Below are 18,065 nucleotides of genomic sequence, written 5' to 3'. Positions count from 1 at the left end.
CAGACTTTATTAAATGAAAGTTTCAGCTTGTTTTTCTGAAGAATGAGATTGCTGGTTTCCACATTAGTTTTTCTTCTCTGTACAATTTACTTAAAGAGAGATTATTATATGATTTTTTTTTTGTTCATCTTCTGCTTAATGAAATAATCAAATGTCCACACAATCATTTGTTTCTGTCTTCCAAGGCAGACTAATTTTCTTTCATTTTTGTACAGAGGGAGAGGAAAGGATTGAGCTTAAAAGATGGCACAATCATCCACAAGATCAGAAAATTTCATAAATTTATCCCTGAAGGAAAATCTCTTTCTATAATGCCTCAATTAGCTTAATATTTGTGGTCTGGCCTTTCAAACTGAAACCTCAGTCCACAGATGTGCTCAAAGTGAAACTCTAAGAAACTGCAAGCCAATTAGCTATAGGTGTTGCTGGCTAGATATGCACCTTGCGGGGCTGGAGGGAGAACTTTGTTCAGAGTCCTCCAGTTATGAAAGACAGTACAGGTTAATATGATCCCTGGGTGAGGCGTGCTCCTGCTGCAGAGGGATAAGTGATTAGAGGATGGAGTACTCTGAAGCAACAGAGGAGAGGAGAAATGGAGCCTATGGATGGTATTTGTTTACAGTTTCATTCTTTCATTCTTTCCATATGTATTAAAAATAAGTACTACCTGTGATATAGGTATAAAGATGATTTAACAGATAGGGTTACTTCCTCCATGAAACAGTATTTCATGGTGAAGATAGAGCAACAGACCAATTTTTAAAAATTGATTACAGCTTGTGATAAATGTTAAGCATAAAATAAACAATGGTTAACAACAGTGGTGGTGTGAAGGTAGAAACACACACAGATGGTGAGGTCATGAAAAACCTGAAAGGCAAAAATGATAAGCTCCTTCCAGGAGTCATTCCAGTCTCTGTTACAAGGTTACAAGGTGGACACAGTCCCTTCCCTCTGCCTGACCATAATATTGGTCTTTTCCAAAGACTGGGAGTAAGATGCCTAAAAGAATTATTCCTCCAAAGCCATGCAGTCAACTCCTGTGACATGTTCGCTAATTTTGTGGGTGCTGTTGTCATGGAGTGCTTTCTCAAGCCCAGGAAAGGCAATTTCCTACTTCTTGACCTTGACCCTTCTGAACTGTGGCCCGTTCAATTGCATCATCTTCGTGGTAGAGACTACTGGGCAGTTATAGACATAGAGAGAATTTCAGGAGGCTGCTGAGTGTGTGACTAGTCTAGTGACCTTGTGTGCTCAGGGGAAAAATAATGGGCTTAAATGACAACAGGAAGGATTGAAGTTATGAACAAAGGAAACCTTCATGGCTACAAAGAATCACTGGGACACATGATTACTGGCAGTGTATAGAGTTCCTTTACCCAGTGTCTCAGGCAGTGAACTCTCTGGAGTTGCTCCAGTACAGTCCTAACTTGGGGGCAGGGAACAGTTCCCAGCAGACATCAGGTATCTGTCCAAGTCCTAGGAAGCAATTATGTAGAAAGTCTTTTTTTCCCCTCTCCTTCCTTAACATATTATTGTGTTCAAGAACTTTCCATTTGATACAACCAACAATGTAAAAACAGTGTATATTTGGAATTCTTCCGATAGACTTTTCTTGGACAGACTACTTAATTATTTGAGCTTTTCCAGATGTGAGGCTCATTCTATAAAAAATAACAAAGAATTTGTGAATTAAATGTTATCCTGTTTTTATGCTATTTTTTTCTGCATAGTTACATACTATAGACAGAATTTTGTGGTTAATTGTCAGAATTTGTTAGAAAATGCACTCTTAGAATTGTTTTGCTTAATGAAAATCAAAATTTTTAAGAAAAAAGAAACCAGCTGTTTTACATTTATGATAAAATTGGGGTTAAATATTTAAGATTTCTTAAATATTTATTGAGTAAGTAAAGATAAGAATAACAGCTCTCTTAAAAGTAAATAGTGTATTATCCCCAAAGCTGTAATATGTAGGAAACACTTATAAATCTTCAGTTTACAAAAAAGACTTTGACTGTTATCCATTTTTCTTAGAGGTCTGCCTGTTTTATCAAAAAATTCTGCTTCAGACAAATTTTACCTATTTAGTACTGACTTATTTGAACTTTTTTGGCCTGATATGATGCTAATAATGTTAAATTCAAAATTGAAACATTGACATTTTCCTGACCTAAGCCATGACAATCCTTATTGCCCATTCCTAAGAAAAGAGTGTTTGGAGCTCTTTCCTTACAAATTATCCACAAAACAGCTCTAGGCTGTTCCTGATGTTACTGAGGCTTTTCTCCTCCTTTATCAAGGGCATCTGCTGCTCTTGGACTTCAGGTGGAGGCTTGGTACTACAAAAAGGAGTCAGCTTCCCTGGTGGCTTAGAGGGTAAAGTGTCTGAGACCCGGGTTCGATCCCTGAGGCGGGAAGATCCCCTGGAGAAGGAAATGGCAACCCACTCCAGTACTCTTGCCTCGAAAATCCCATGGATGTAGGAGCCTCGTAGGCTACTGTCCATGGGGTCACAAAGAGTCGGACATGACTGAGCAACCACACGAGCCTCCCCAGCAACACTCCCCTACAAGAATGCCCCTGTGTGGGGACAAAGACTTAGCCTTCTGTCTCCCAAGGAGAGGGTGAATTCATTCTACCTCAGTCCCAAGAATCTGGAGATCAGATAATCAGCCTGGAACTGATGCTCTATGGTCTTCTTCTTCCTTCACTCTGGGTTTTGATAAGTATCAGAGAGGTAGAGAAAACATGTGATCTGCACATACTCCACCAGAAAGATTATTTAGCCGGGACTGTGAGCATGGTTCTAAAAATTGACATTTGCCTGTTGAGGAGTGGGGGGCAAGTCCTGGCAGAAATCCTGAATTACCAACAGAAACTATAGGTATAAAATATCCTCGTTCTCTTTTACACTGTCTCTAGTGTGTTTTTTTGGAGACCTGTATCTGGATATTATACTCATGTCCATTGTAATAAGAAATAGAAAGAAGAAAGAGAAGTGGTATCCATGTTAAAACTGATGAAAACAAATGTGAGTCCTGTGGGTAGAAGATAAGATGTCTGCAATCTAAACAGTTTGAGATTTGGACAGAACTGTTATATTGGAAGTACCACATGGAACAGATATTTATGTGCCTGTAATCATGTCTTTCTATGAAGTTTTCTAGTCCTATGAAGGTAAACACATGTAGTTTAACTGAGAAAAAATAAAAACATTCTTTTTTTTAATTTTATTTTTTAACTTTACAATATTGTATTGGTTTTGCCATATATCAACATGAATCCGCCACAGGTATACACGTGTTCCCCATCCTGAACCCTCCTCCCTCCTCCCTCCCCATACCATCCCTCTGGGTCATCCCAGTGCACCAGCCCCAAGCATCCAGTATTGTGCATCGAACCTGGACTGGTGACTCGTTTCATATATGATATTATACATGTTAGAGAACAGTCTTTTGGACTCTGGGAGAGGGAGAGGGTGGGATGATTTGGAAGAATAAAAACATTCTTAAGCCATATTTTTTACACTTAAAATAACTGCCCAGTTCTTTGGAAAAAAGAACATTTTTATAATTTAGATTACTAACTCAATGAATGTGAACACTTGGATGAGAAAACATTTATTGCACTTTAATTACAATATAGTAATATTTGGGCAGGTTTAAAAAGAAGTGGTGCAGAGGCAGCTTTCTCATCCTTCTTCTCGTGGCTATGGGAGGTACAGGCAGCTATATCTATTCAGGTTACTCACTGCCATGCTAACCTTTCACTTTTTGGTGTACTCCGTTCCTCTGCTGCTTAAGGAGAACTTACAGTTAAACCATTCACTTCACCTCTCAGGGCCGCAGTTTCTTCCTTAAAAGAAAGAAAAAAGAAATTCTTGGGTCCCTTCCATCTGTAACGTTCAGTGCTTCCATAGTTTACAAGAAAAGTCAAAGTCATCATGGCCAGCATTAGGATGAGCTGCCTCAGCTGATGTTTACAGTGTTTCTTTGGACCCAAGCAAGGCCCACCTGATTGGGCCAAGAAGGGATTATCTGAGGGAAAGTCAGAGAAGAGAGGCTGCCAAAGACCCACCCAGAGTCAAGGTCAGATTCTAATGGCAACCGAATCTTGGAGAAGACTCTTGAGAGACCCTTGGACTGCAAGGAGATCCAACCAGTCCATTCTAAAGGAGATCAGTCCTGGGTGTTCATTGGTAGGACTGATGTTGAAGCTGAAACTCCAGTACTTTGGCCCCCTGATGCGAAGAGCTGACTCATTTGAAAAGACCCTGATGCTGGGAAAGATTGAGGGCAGGAGGAGGAAGGGACAACAGAGGATGAGATGGTTGGATAGCATCACTGACTCAATGGACATGGGTTTGGGTGGACTCTGAGAGTTGGTGATGGACAAGGAGGCCTGGTGTACTGCGGTTCATGGGTTTGCAAAGAGTTGGACACGACTGAGCGACTGAACTGAACTGAACTGAATCTTGCTAGGACTCATCAGACTGCCTGGAAGGCAAGCCAACACCCATCCTCCTCCCTGTGTCTACTTCCCTTGACCCCATCCATAGCATTCCTTGATGATGGTATTGAGATAATTAAGGAGCAAATACGTTTTAAATATCCAGCTAGTCACAGAGACCTAACTATATATCCATGAATAAGGTGACCTGAATTATTTGTTTATATCTTGAGAAGGCAGATGATGACCAGTGAAATGTTTAAGTGAAGTGGGAGGGGGTGAAGAGAGATCTTTTAATGTTGAAAATGAAGAGAGACAGTTCTGACAGAGAAAGTAAATGGAGATAGTAGTTCAGGACTGTGGATAAAGTTACATTTTAGGATAAGACTCAATTAGGGTACAAAATTCAAATTGGTTACTTAAGATGCATGTAGAAGGGAAGGTTGTAGTCCCATAGTATATCCAGCCAACATCCATTGAGACATTATCACATACTTTTTTTTTCTTTTGCTTGTGTGCTAAGTTGCTTCAGTCGTGTTCGACTCTCTGCAACTCTGTGGACTGTAGCCCTCCAGGCTCCTCTGTCAATGAAATTCTCCAGGCAAGAATGCTGGAGTTGGTTTCCATGTCCTTCTCCAGGGGATATTCTGAGCCAGGGATTGAACCCAGGTCTCCTGCATTACAAGCAGATTCTTTCCCATATGAGCTACAGTTCAGTTCAGTTGAGTTGCTCAGTCGTGTTCAACTCTTTGTGACTCCATGAACTGCAGCACGCCAGACCTCCCTGTCTATCACCAACTCCCGGAGTTCACCCAAACTCATGTGCATAGAGACAGTGATACCCTCCAGCCATCTCATCCTCTGTCGTCCCCTTCTCCTCCTGCCCCCAATCCCTCCCAGCATCAGAGTCTTTTCCAATGAGCCAACTCTTCGCGTGAGGTGGCCAAAGTACTGGAGTTTCAGTTTCCAATGAACACCCAGGACTGATTTCCTTTAGGATGGACTGGTTGGATCTCCTTGCAGTCCAAGGGACTCTCAAGAGTCTTCTCCAACACCACAGTCCAAAAGCATCAATTCTTCGGCACTCAGCCTCCTTCACAGTCCAATTTTCATATCCATACATGACCACTGGAAAAACCATAGCCTTGACTAGACAGACCTTTGTTGGCAAAGTAATGTCTCTGCTTTTGAATATGCTATCTAAGTTGGTCATAACTTTCCTTCCAAGGAGTAAGTGTCTTTTAATTTCATGGCTGCAATCACCATCTGCAGTGATTTTGGAGCCCCCCAAAATAAAGTCTGACACTGTTTCCACTGTTTCCCCATCTATTTCCCATGAAATGATGGGACCAGATGCCATGATCTTCATTTTCTGAATGTTGAGCTTTAAGCCAACTTATTCACTCTCCTCTTTCACTTTCATCAAGAGGCTTTTTAGTTCCTCTTCACTTTCTGCCATAAGGGTGGTGTCATCTGCATATCTGAGGTTATTGAGATTTCTCCCAGCAATCTTGATTCCAGCTTGTGCTTCTTCCAGTCCAGCGTTTCTCATGATGTACTCTGCATATAAGTTAAATAAGCAGGGTGACAATATACAGCCTTGACATACTCCTTTTCCTATTTGGAACCAGTCTGTTGTTCCATGTCTAGTTCTAACTGTTGCTTCCTGATCTGCATATAAGTTTCTCAAGAGGCAGGTCAGGTGGTCTGGTATTCCTATCTCTTTCAGAATTTTCCACAGTTTATTGTGATCCACACAGTGAAAGGCTTTGGCATAGTCAATAAAGCAGAAATAGATGTTTTTCTGGAACTCTCTTCCTTTTTCCATGATCCAGCAGATGTTGGCAATTTGATTTCTGGTTCCTCTGCCTTTTCTAAAACCAGCTTGAACATCTGGAAGTTCACGGTTCACATATTGCTGAAGCCTGGCTTGGAGAATTTTGAGCATTACTTTACTAGCATGTGAGATGAGTGCAATTGTGCGGTAGTTTGAGCGTTCTTTGGCGTTGCCTTTCTTTGGGATTGGAATGAAAACGGACCTTTTCCAGTCCTGTGGAGAGAAGTCCAAAGTCGCTCAGTTGTGTCCAGCTCTTTACAACCCCATGTACTGTACAGTCCATGGAGTTCTCTAGGCCAGAATACTGGAGTGGGTAACCTATCCCTTGTTTTGCTAGATGTGCGTGGAAGTTAATGACTCAATCTCTGCCCTAAAGGAATCCCAAGTAATTGAGGAGACACATGAGCAAACAGAGTGACAAAGTATCATGAAAGGCTAGCATGAAATGCTATGAAAGCAGAAGGCTGATATCTAGCTCTGACCTAGTGTTAAGGCACAGAGTTCCACCAGGAAATAAGAGAAGACATTCCAGGCAGAGACAACATCATGTCCAAAGGAAGAGGTGGGGTGGGAATTGAAGAAGGCATGCAGGATACTGCAGGCATGTCAGTGCTTCTTGAATCAGTGGTATTAATACATGTGTGGAAGTATAGAGACATGAAGTTACAGAGGAAGACAAGATGTTGGTTATGGAGGCCAGGCTCTTGAGTTGGGCTAGTTTTGGGTTGGGATTTTATGGTTAGATGTTTCTTAGGATGATCACACTGACTCAGATGGTGCTGGTTTGACTAGATAACTTTCTGGGACATATCTACTATAATGAGCAGCTCACAGGGTTGAGAAATGCTGAGAAATAGGTGAAGGTACATGCCCAAGAACCTAACATTAATCCCTCATCTCTGCACATCTATAATCTCAAACATAAACATAAAATGATTATGAAAAATAAAGAATGACTAGGAAATGTTCCTCTCTCTACCAGGACAGCATGCTTTTGCTTTATCATTGAAAATCCACTAGGGTTCTATGACCAAGGCATGGTTTCTATGTCTATAAGTCATTGAAATGGAAAAATACATCTTCCTTTCCCTATTTGTACCTTCAGACAAATCAGATGACCTTGTTACATACAGTGTGCATAACTCATAGAAACCCACTCAGTGTGGGAAACTGAAAGTCAAGCTCTTCCCCAACATGAATTGGAAAAGCCACAAGAGTCACTATGGCTTGTAGCTGCCTAGCTGGCAAAGTCAGGCTCAAATGGCTGTCAACACGCTGTCCTCCTGCCTCTTCTTGTTGGAAAGTTCAAAAATGCTCAGGATGAATCAGTTGATTTTTCTCTATAGCTTTCAGCATGGGCTGGGCAATTTCTTTGAAAAGCATTGGTCTGACTTTTTCACACGTCAGTACGATAAAGTGTTGGGTGAAAACTTTCCCTGCTTGTTCAGAATTAACCTGTGTTATGAAATGAATCACTAGAGGAGAAGATCATCCTGAATACTGTTGTGGTCTGAGGTATTACTTTTCCAATTAAAGAGGGAAATCTGCCTTACCCCCTTATGTTCCTGTTTAGCCTTGGTTATCTGAAAAGCTATTTAACAAAATGACATTTTATACATTTTTCTAAAATAACTTACTTACTATTATTGGGGGGTCTTGGTTGCTCAGAGTCACTACATGGATATTTAGTGATAACAACCATGGACTCAGCATAAATGACTTCTTTCTTTACCATCAATATATAGGTAGCCTTTACAGTGGCCAAAACTAATGAGTCACCAGAATGCTTTAAAAAATTTCCTTTGACTTGTGATCATTTCCTTGAGAGGTCGCATATTGCTCTTGAAGTAGTGAAAAGATGCAGAGATGGACTTTCTTAAAAACCATAAAAACATAAATTGGTTAGGGCTGTGGGCTGAGCCCATTTTTTCATTATAAGCAAACCACTATGTCTCTAAGTTAATTTCTATTTTAGCAGCACTCAAGGATTTGTTCACAAACACCTTGATGTCCTAAGATTCTTCTGTGTGGTTCAGGAGGTCAAAATTCTTTTTATAATAATGTTGTTGTTCAGTCATTCGGTCATGTCCAACTCTTCGAAGCTTCACGAACTGCAGCATGTCAGACTTCCCTGTCCTTCACTATCACCTGGAGTTTGCTCGAACTCATGTCTGTTGAGTTGATGAAGCGATCTAACAATCTCATCCTCTGTTGCCCCCTTCTCCTCCTGTCCTCAATCTTTTCTAGTATCAGGGTCTCTTCCAATGAGTCGGCTTTCATAATTTTATAATAATATTTACATATTATCTTCCTTTTTGTCGCTGTTGACATTTCTCCTGACTCTGTAAAAGCACTGATGAGCAAAAGTGCTGGTGCTCAAGCAGAAATCAAGGTGGTGACACGAAACTAGTGGCACTCACTGTGTACTTAGGCTCTGCAGGTTTGCAGAAAGTAGTTCTTTTTTCACATGGTTGTCCTAATGCAGAAGGAAGAACTATTAATTTTATTGTCTTGATCTTTGAGTACTTTTTTTGGTTTACTTTTTTTATGCCAAAATAGGAAGTAACATGCACAGTACTTCTGGTTCTTATTGAAGTATGGTGTTGTCTAAAAAAGGAAGCATGGGTGCATTTATTCAAGTTCAAGCTAAATTCGACATGTTTTTGATGAAATGCCATTTTTATTTAAAGAATGACAAGTTATAGCTATTCAGACTTGGGTATTTGGCAGACATTGTCTTAGAATTAACAAAGTCAATGTCCCTTCAAGAAAAACAACTATGGAATTTGTTGCCAATGAAAGAATTTTAAACATTCAAGTAAAATTAAAGTTTTGAAAGCTTATATTTCCATACTTATCACCAGGAGCTTGACAGCTTTCCAATATTAAAAGTTTTTCTTGATAAGATTAGTGGTGATGTTCATTTTTTCCCTTTTAAAAAAATTATTTATTTTATTGAGGTATAGTCAATGTACAATATTCTATAAACTTTAGGTGTACAACATAGTGATTAACAATTTTTAAAGCTTGTATTCTGTTTATAGTTATTATATGAGTATGATTTTTTTTGATATGCCATAATAAAATGTCTCAAAATTTCGAAAGCCTACACAACTCAGTGAATGGTTATTTCCCAAATGACCAATGCATGATGTTACTCAATCATGTAGGAGTGAAAGTTCCATTCAAAGTGCAAAGGAGACTAATGAATTTTAGTGTTTCAGAGCATGCAAGTTTAATTGATATGGTTTTATATTCCATATTGCAACTGACTTTTAAGAAACTATTACTTTTCAAGTTGAGATGCAGTGTCATGATTATTCAAAAAGATATCAAAGCACTTCTCCTTTCCTAACTACATATCTGTATAAGGCAACACAACAGATTAAATGCAGATGAAACATTAAGTAGATTAAATACCAGATTGCACTAATATGAGAATCAGCTGTCTCTTAAGACTTTTTTTTTGTTTTTAGAAAAATAGTTATTTTCACAAAATATGTTAAGTATTTTAACTAGTTTATTATTGTTATTTTAAAATATATTGATAAATATTTTAAAAATTTAAGTTTTAATTTCTAGTATATTAAATATCCACAGATGTAACCCACATAAACAAAAGTTCTTTGAAGTCCTTAAGAATTTTTCAGAGTGTAATGAGCTAAAGTCCAAAAAATTTGAGAAGCATGGTTTTGTTTTAAAAACTGGTTAGAACTATATTCTACTCTAGCTATTATCATCAACTTAATAGGAATAACTTGTATTGAGCTGAAAACAGAGGCCCTCTATTGATTGATCATGTTATATGTAACTGAGTTTTTCCAGCTGGCTATGTGACATCTGTTCATTGGAATGTGAATAATATCATTTGGGAGACAGATATTGGAAGTAGAGAATAATAAAAAAAAAAACCCCAATCTGATTGCACTTACTTAAAACAGACATCTAAACATAGTCTAAGGCATTTTTGGAATAACTTTCTTTAATTTTACAATGAGTAAGTAGAACTTTGCTGTGGAAGTACAAATGGTTGCTAATTTGACATTATCAAATTTTACAGACAGAAGGTATATTCTTGCTTTAACCTTCATCCTGTATTTCTGATGCTTAATTTCTTTGCCTTATCAGATTCTCTCCATGCCCAGAGAGAAAGTTCTAAATTCCTTAGCATGCATTCAAGGACCTTCACAATCAGGACCCAAACTTCACTTCATTTGCTGCTTTAATTATATCCTTTACCCATCTCCCATCACTCATATACCAGCTGTGTGACTTTCTCTGAACACACCATTCCCTCGCATGTCCTACAACTTTTGATTCCTTATTTCCTCTCCTGGGATACTTTTATTTCTCCTTTCTTCATTCAACAAATTCTGACTAATCCCTCAAACATCAAGGATATATTAACCTCCAATGAGAAGCCATTTTTCAATTCATTCATTCATTCACTCAACAAATGAAAGATGCTAGGCAATGGTGAATCAAATCATGCGTAGTCCATATTTTCATGTGACATATAAATATAGTCACACAATTGAAAAATGGCATTTGTGATGAATGTCCATTTAGGAGTGATTCAGGATGCCATGGGAGTCTGTAATGAGGTGATTTATCCTGGTCATGGAGGTCAGAGAAGCCCCCTCCCCCCTCGCCGCCATGAGGAAGTATCTCTTGATCTGAGAACTGAATAAGGATAGGGATCAAAAGAGAAGAGGGGAGAGAAGTACTGGACATGGACAAAGACTTTGTGGCAGAGAGAGCATCTGGCTCCTCAGGACTAGACAGAGAACAGAGTGGCTGGAGTGGAATGAGGAAGGGAGAGCAGAGCACATGTGGACTTAGAAGGGAGGGAGACCCCAAGGCAGGCTGGATCCTGTGAGTGTGTTAATGAGGTTTGTCCTTAACCTAAGAGATATATGAAGCCATTAAAAACTGGAGGGATAATCAAGTCTCGTATTTGCAATTTGGAAAGATCACTGTAGCTGCTGTGTGGGAATAGACTAAACAGGGGCTGGGGCCATGGACGGGTCTCAGCCATGAGGATGGTGTACTAGTCTACGGTGGGCTGAGATTAGGAAATTGAAGGTAAGTGAGTGGATTTAAGTGAAGGATAAGCAGTGAAACTGAAAGGTGATGGATTGGAAGTGTGGGTAAGAGAGAGGCAGGGGTCAAGGATGACACCTTGAATTCTAAATTGTGTACCTGCTTATGTTTCAAATCTAAAGTATGATACAAATGGACTTATTTACAAAGTAGAAATGGACTTAAAGACATAGGAAACAAACTTACCCTTACTGAAGGGGAAAATGGGAAGGAATAATTTAGAAGTTCCCTGGTGGTTTAGTTGGTAAGGAATGTGCCTGCAATGCAGAAAACTCAGGTTCAATCCCTGGTTTGGGAAGATCCCATGGAGAAAGAAATGGCAACCCACTCCAGTATTCTTGCCTGGGAAATCCCATGGATAGAGGAGCCTGCCAGGCTACAGTCCATGGGATCGCAAAGAGTTGGACATGACTTAGCGACTAAACCACACAAGTTAGGAGTTTGGAATTAGTAGATATACACTACTATATATAAAATAGATAAACAACAAGGGCCTGCTGTATAGCACAGGAAATTATCTTGTAATAACCTACAATAGAAAAGCATATGATAAGTGTATATATATATATATGTGTAAATAAATATAACTGATTCACTTTGTTGTATACCAGAAATGAATAGAACATTGTAAATCAACTATGCTTCAATAAAAAAGTATTAGGTGGTGACTGCTATGTCCCTAACTTCATATGTCTACTACTGAATCATTATTTTGTATGGACATTTGTCAATTGGCATTGTTGTTGTTGTCCATGATACTGCATGGACATAATTACTACCCTTACTACAGTGAAGCAGTCCATCATTGTGTGAGCCTTGATAGGAGCCAGAATACAGCCTCCCAGGACAGAAAAGAGAGCAGACCAGATGTGACTTCTGCCTAACCCTAATGTCTGTGTAAGTCTCAGATAGGGAAACTGGGCTTTGACAATTATTTGCTTCCAAGTAGAACTTTGAATTTGGAGCAAGTGGGAAACAATGAATTTATAGTTAATTGCATGATAGCAGTGTTCAGTGGTGGCAATTGGAGTGACCAGCCATAGTAGCAGTGCTGTCTAACATGGGTTGTGGCAATGGTGCCGGAGTAGCATTCAAATCAGGCTGTGCATGCAGCAGAAACTTTGCAATGGATTTCATTTCCCAGCCTCTCTTGGCGCCTGGCCATTTTTTGAATTTGTTTCTACAGCTTTATGGTTAAGGATAAATTCATGATAATGTCGGAGAAGGCAATGGCACCCTACTCCAGTACTCTTGCCTGGAAAATCCCATGGGTGGAGGAGCCTGGTAGGCTGCAGTCCATGGGGTCGTTAAGAGTCAGACACGACTGAGCGACTTCACTTTCACTTTTCACTTTCATGCATTGGAGAAGGAAATGGCAACCCACTCCAGTGTTCTTGCCTGGAGAATCTCAGGGATGGGGGAGCCTGTTGGGCTGCTGGTCTATGGGGTCGCACAGAGTCGGACACGACTGAAGCAACAGCAGCAGCAATAGCAGCATGATAATGCTAGGGCTAACCTTCTGAAGGTTAAATATGAATCAGTTGTTGTTTTTCAGTCACTACGTCACGTCTGACTCTTTTCAACCCCATGAACTGCAGCATGCAGTTCATGAAAGTAGATCTTTCACTATCTCCCTAAGTTTGCTCAAACTCATGTCCATTGAGTCAGTGATGCCATTCAACCATCTCATCCTCTGTTGTCCCCTTCTCCTCTTGCCCTCAGTTTTTTTTTCCATTATCAGGGTCTTTTCCAGTGAGTCAGTTCTTCGAATCAGGTGGCCAAAGTATTGGAGCTTCAGCTTCAGCATCAGTCCTTCCAATGAGTATTCAGTGTTGATTTCCTTTAGGATTGACTGGTTTGATCTCCTTGCAGTCCAAGGGACTCTCACGAGTCTTCTCTAGCACAACAGTTCAAAAGCATCAATTCTTCAGCATTCAGCCTTCTTTATGGTCCAACTCTCACATCCATACATGACTACTGGAAAAAACCCATAGCTTTGACTCTATGGACCATTGTTGGCAAAATGATGTCTCTGCTTTTTAATACACTGTCTGCGTTTGTCACAACTTTTCTTCCAAGGAGCAAACATCTTTTAATTTCATGGCTTCAGTCACCATCCACATTGATTTTGGAGCCCAAGAAAATGAAATCTGACAGTGTTTCCATGATAGGACTGGATGCCATGATCTTTGTTTTTTGAATGTTGAATTTTAAGCCGGCTTTTTCACTCTCCTCTTTAAAATTCATCAAAAGGCTCCTTGGTTCCTCTTCACTTTCTGCCATTAAAGTGGTATCACCTGCATATCTGAGGTTGTTGATATTTCTCCCGGCAATCTTGATTCCAGTTTGTCAGTCATCCAGCCCAGCATTATGTATGATGTATTCTGCATATAAGTTAAATAAGCAGGGTGACGATATGCAGCCTTGATGTACTCCTTTCCAAATTTTAAACCAGTTCATTGCTCCATGTTGAGTTCTAACTGTTGCTTCTTGTCCTGCATACAGGTTTCTCATGGGACAGGTAATATGGTCTGGTATTCTCATCTCTTTAAGAATATTGCACAGTTTGTTGTGATCCATAGTCAAAGGCTTTAATGTAGTCAATAAAGCAGAAGTAGATGTTTTTTTTTAATTCTTTTTTTTTTCCTGCAATCCAGCATATGTTGGCAATTTGATTTCTGGTTCCTCTGCCTTTTCTAAACCCAATTTATACATCTGAAAGTTCTCAGTTCATGTACTGTTGAAGGCTAGCTTGAAGGATTTTGAGCATTGCTTTGCTAGCATGTGAAATGAGTGTAACTGTATGGCAATTTGAACATTTTTGGCATTGCTCTTCTTTGTGATTTGAATGAAAACTGACCTTTTCCAGTCCTGTGTCCACTGCTGAATTTTCCAAATTTACTGGCATATTGAGTGCAGCACTTTAACAGCATCATCTTTTAGGATTTTGAAATAGCTCAGCTGGAATTCTGTCACCTCCATTAGCTTTGTTCGTAGTGATGCTTCCTGAGTCCCACTTGACTTCACAGTCCAGGATATCTGGATCTAGATGAGTGACCACACCATCGTGGTTATCTGGGTCATTAAGAGCTTTTTTGGGTACAGTTCTATGTATTCTTGCCACCTCTTCTTAATCTCTTCTGCTTCTGTTAGGTCCTTGCATTTTTGTCCTTTATTGTGGGCATCCTTGCATGAAATGCAAATATGAGCCAGACAGTACTCCCGTTAGTTCCCATGGATTCAGCATTTTAATCATTTCAAGTAACACATACTAATGTAACTCTCATTTGACAAATGAGATTCTAATACAGAGTGGTTAAGTGATTGTTATACAAGTCCTACAGCTAATAATTGGTAGACAGAATGGAAACCTTAGAGCCTGGCTCCCAGAGGCAGCCATCTTATCAAAAATGGTTTCAGTGGCTCATAACCAAGAACACTGGCACATTTGCCTCTATGGCCTGATTCACCCTGGGAGCTACAGACATGTTAAGGACAAAGTTTGGGTTCTGCTCTCAGTGCATGGCCCAGAACACATGCAGCTGATGCTCAAAGCACACAGGCTGGCTGCAAGAATGGTTCTCCCAAGGTTCACCCTCCTCCCTTCCCCTCAAGTATGCATACAGCTTTCACATGCCTCTGCTCAACTGTTGCATGGGTGGGGTCCCCAGCACCACACTCTGGGAAATGCATTCTCTATTCCATGGCACTGTTCACCCAGGGCTGCAGGTGCCAAAGCAGGAATGAAAGGTCCTATTGTATACCATGCATACAAGGGATCCGTGTTGAGGTTTTTGTGGGGACAGGGCAATGCTGAAAGGCAGCTGCCAACACAAGAGGACAGAGTGAAACTATGTAGTTTCGAGTCCCCTAGAATGGGGATTCATTTGTTCAGAACAGCTGAAGCAGCTAGCAAACCACGCGGTGTCCGCATTCCCGAAGAAAGCTCTGTGCCCAGGGCCAGTGGAGCGGCAGCCCTTGAAGGTGATACTGGCCAAACCAAGTTCTGCCATCGCCCGGGGACTTCCTGTTGTGAAAGGAAGCCTTTCAGTGCTGGCTTGGCTGAGTTTGGGGTGAAGTCTCTTTGCTTCTGAAGCACCCGAGGACTGAAGAGCTGGGAAGCAGGAATCTGAGGTTTATTCTTTGGCCTTTAGCCCACAAATGTGGGATGTCTGACAGCACTGAATCTTCATCACCAGATCAATGTGTAGCTGCAAAGGTTCCCTGACATCCTCTAATAACTTGTGACTTAACAAGCCATTCAAACTGGCTGGAGTGTCCCATTTTTCCTGGCTTTAAACCTGTGTGCAGTCCACAGGGTCCCCGACTGCAGTGCAGAGATGAAGGCAGTGCTGAGCTGTCCTGCAACTGTCCTTTTGTTTCTAAGGCTAAGGATGGGGTCTGAGAGGGTCCAGAGACATCTGTGATTGCAGCTTTTTATTCTGCTTTACCACCCCCCTCACTTCAGTTCCCGTAGGAGGCGTGGGCCTCACATTTTAGTGTCTGTGGTGCTCTCTGCTGGCAGCTGCAGTCTTTCTGTTCCTTGGATCAGGATGCCTCTGTCGTCCGCTCAGGCCTCTCACCCTGACTGCATGTGCCACAGGAAGCAGCTCAGAGGGGATCTGATCCACAGCCAGTGTCTAGACCCTCCCACTCTGACGTACTTCTCCTGCCTATTTAAGAGTCAGTTACCCTATAGATTCAATCATGATTGAAACTAACCCCTCCCTCACATGCTTCCTCTCCCAGTAGCTTACTCCCTGGGGTGGTAATGCCCTCCATGATGGCAAGAATTTTTGTCCCTTTATTATCTCTTCACTGTTAACTCCAGTATTTACCGCAGCACCAAATGCATAGAAAGGGCTTATTAAAAATTGATTCGTTTTGATGTTTGGCAAAACTAATACAGTGTTTGAGGTTTAAAAATAAAATAAAATTAAAAAAAATTAAGAGAATAATTTAGAGAATAATTAAGAGAATAATAAATACTCATTGAATGAATAAATGGATGAATGAATAAAATAGCGATAGAACCCATAAGGTAAATGATGTTAAATTCACCTAATAGTTGAGGATACTGAGACCTAAAGAGGTTATGTGACCTGCCCCCAGACTACAGAACTAAAATACAGCCCCAGGTTTGTATGGCTCCAAATCCTACCTTTTTCTCATAATGCCAAATAGAATTGTATTCATAACCTCTGACTTCATCTCAAATCTAGAGGACTAGAACGTCTACATGAGCTGTGATGTTGTACTTCGGTTCAGTTTGGTTGGGCTATTTCTTCATAGGACTGAGAATTTTTTGCAGTACCCTTCTGCAGTGCCTAGATAGAGCTCTCCTTTTCTCACCATATGACCCTCACCTCTATGCAGAGAAAATTATAGGTATCATGGAAGAGGCACAGCAGTTGTGGATCAAAACAACAGAACAGGTGCTTCTGAGGCCTTAAGCTGTATCAGCACTGCTAATATTATATGCAGGAGAAAGGAGACTGCAAATTGCATGAAGGCAAGGATTTCAGTTGTTTTATCACTGATGAATTCAAGCACCTAGAATATCATCTGGAACTAAATGACTGTTGAAAGAGTGAATAAATGAATGGAGAGAGTGATGAGAAAGAAGGGAGGAAAGAAGGTGATAAGAATGCAAGAGAAAAAGAGAAATGAATTGTACAAGAAGAAAGGTGACAATTTTGGGGGTTGGTGAACCTTCCTTTTTCTTGTTTCCTGAATGATGCATATTACTGGCACAAAAGAAAAAAAAATTGAACTTAAAGACTGAGGACAAATTTTGATTTGAAATTATATTCTTTGGTTCCAGTTCATTTTCATAGTTGAAATATCCAATTTGGGTATTCACGTACCTCTCCATGCCTTGTTTTCCACAAATTGGCATGATTTGCCATGTAATGATGAACATCAGGGAAAGAGTCACAGACATAACTAATGGAAGGAATAAGAAATCCCTTTTTAATAATCTGATGGATGATTTTGAAGCACCCACACCAATTTAGATGTATTAGTCATCGATAGCATGACCAGTAGGAATATTGCTCAATTTGTAAATAATTTTTGCCTAAGTGCTCTTGGTTGGGTTATTCTGTGTCCAAACCTTGTTTCAGTCTTGCTGCATGACTTTTCTCCCAGAGGACTGCTCCTTGAGCTACGGTATTGAATTTTTGAACTTTAACCCACAGAGGTTCTGTCCTGTAAGCCCAACGAACCAAGAGGAAACCTCTAATGTCAAGTGCCTAGGCCAGAGGGTGGGAATTCATGGGTCACAGCCAGCATCCTTATCTCTGGATAGAAGTCATTGCCATGCTTTAGCTTCTGCTTGGCCCAGATCCTATCACATTGCAGTGAGTTGCTTTTTCCAGCTATGATAAGTAGAATATATATATATATTTTTTGCACGGTACCAAGCTAATGTGAAGAGATCTTAAGAAAAACAAGTCAGGTAACATGATAAAGAGGTAGATTCTGGGCCAGCAGGGAGATGCTGTGGGCTCTGGTCCCAACTCTGGTCCAGACTCCATGTGATTCCAACAAAGGCCCTTACTTCTTTTCTGGAAGAAGAAGGACACATGAAGAACATGCAAAAGATTTATAAATTATTTACTTAATGATAAAGACCACAGTTCAGTTGGAAACAGGCTGAGTTCATGTCTTT

The 18,065-nt window shown here is 40.3% G+C and overlaps 1 protein-coding gene across 33 annotated transcripts in view; it reads left to right on the top strand.

The window, feature by feature from the left end:
- The window catches only part of LOC129621202 (uncharacterized), a 488,210-nt gene that overhangs the window by 434,182 nt on the left and 35,963 nt on the right, over positions 1 to 18,065 (top strand). The window lies entirely within an intron of this gene.

This window comes from Bubalus kerabau, chromosome 10 (genome assembly GCF_029407905.1).
Source record: "Bubalus kerabau isolate K-KA32 ecotype Philippines breed swamp buffalo chromosome 10, PCC_UOA_SB_1v2, whole genome shotgun sequence".
NCBI lineage: Eukaryota > Metazoa > Chordata > Mammalia > Artiodactyla > Bovidae > Bubalus > Bubalus kerabau.
Note: the sequence above shows the minus strand (reverse complement) of the source record. Positions and strands in the feature narration are given on the sequence as shown.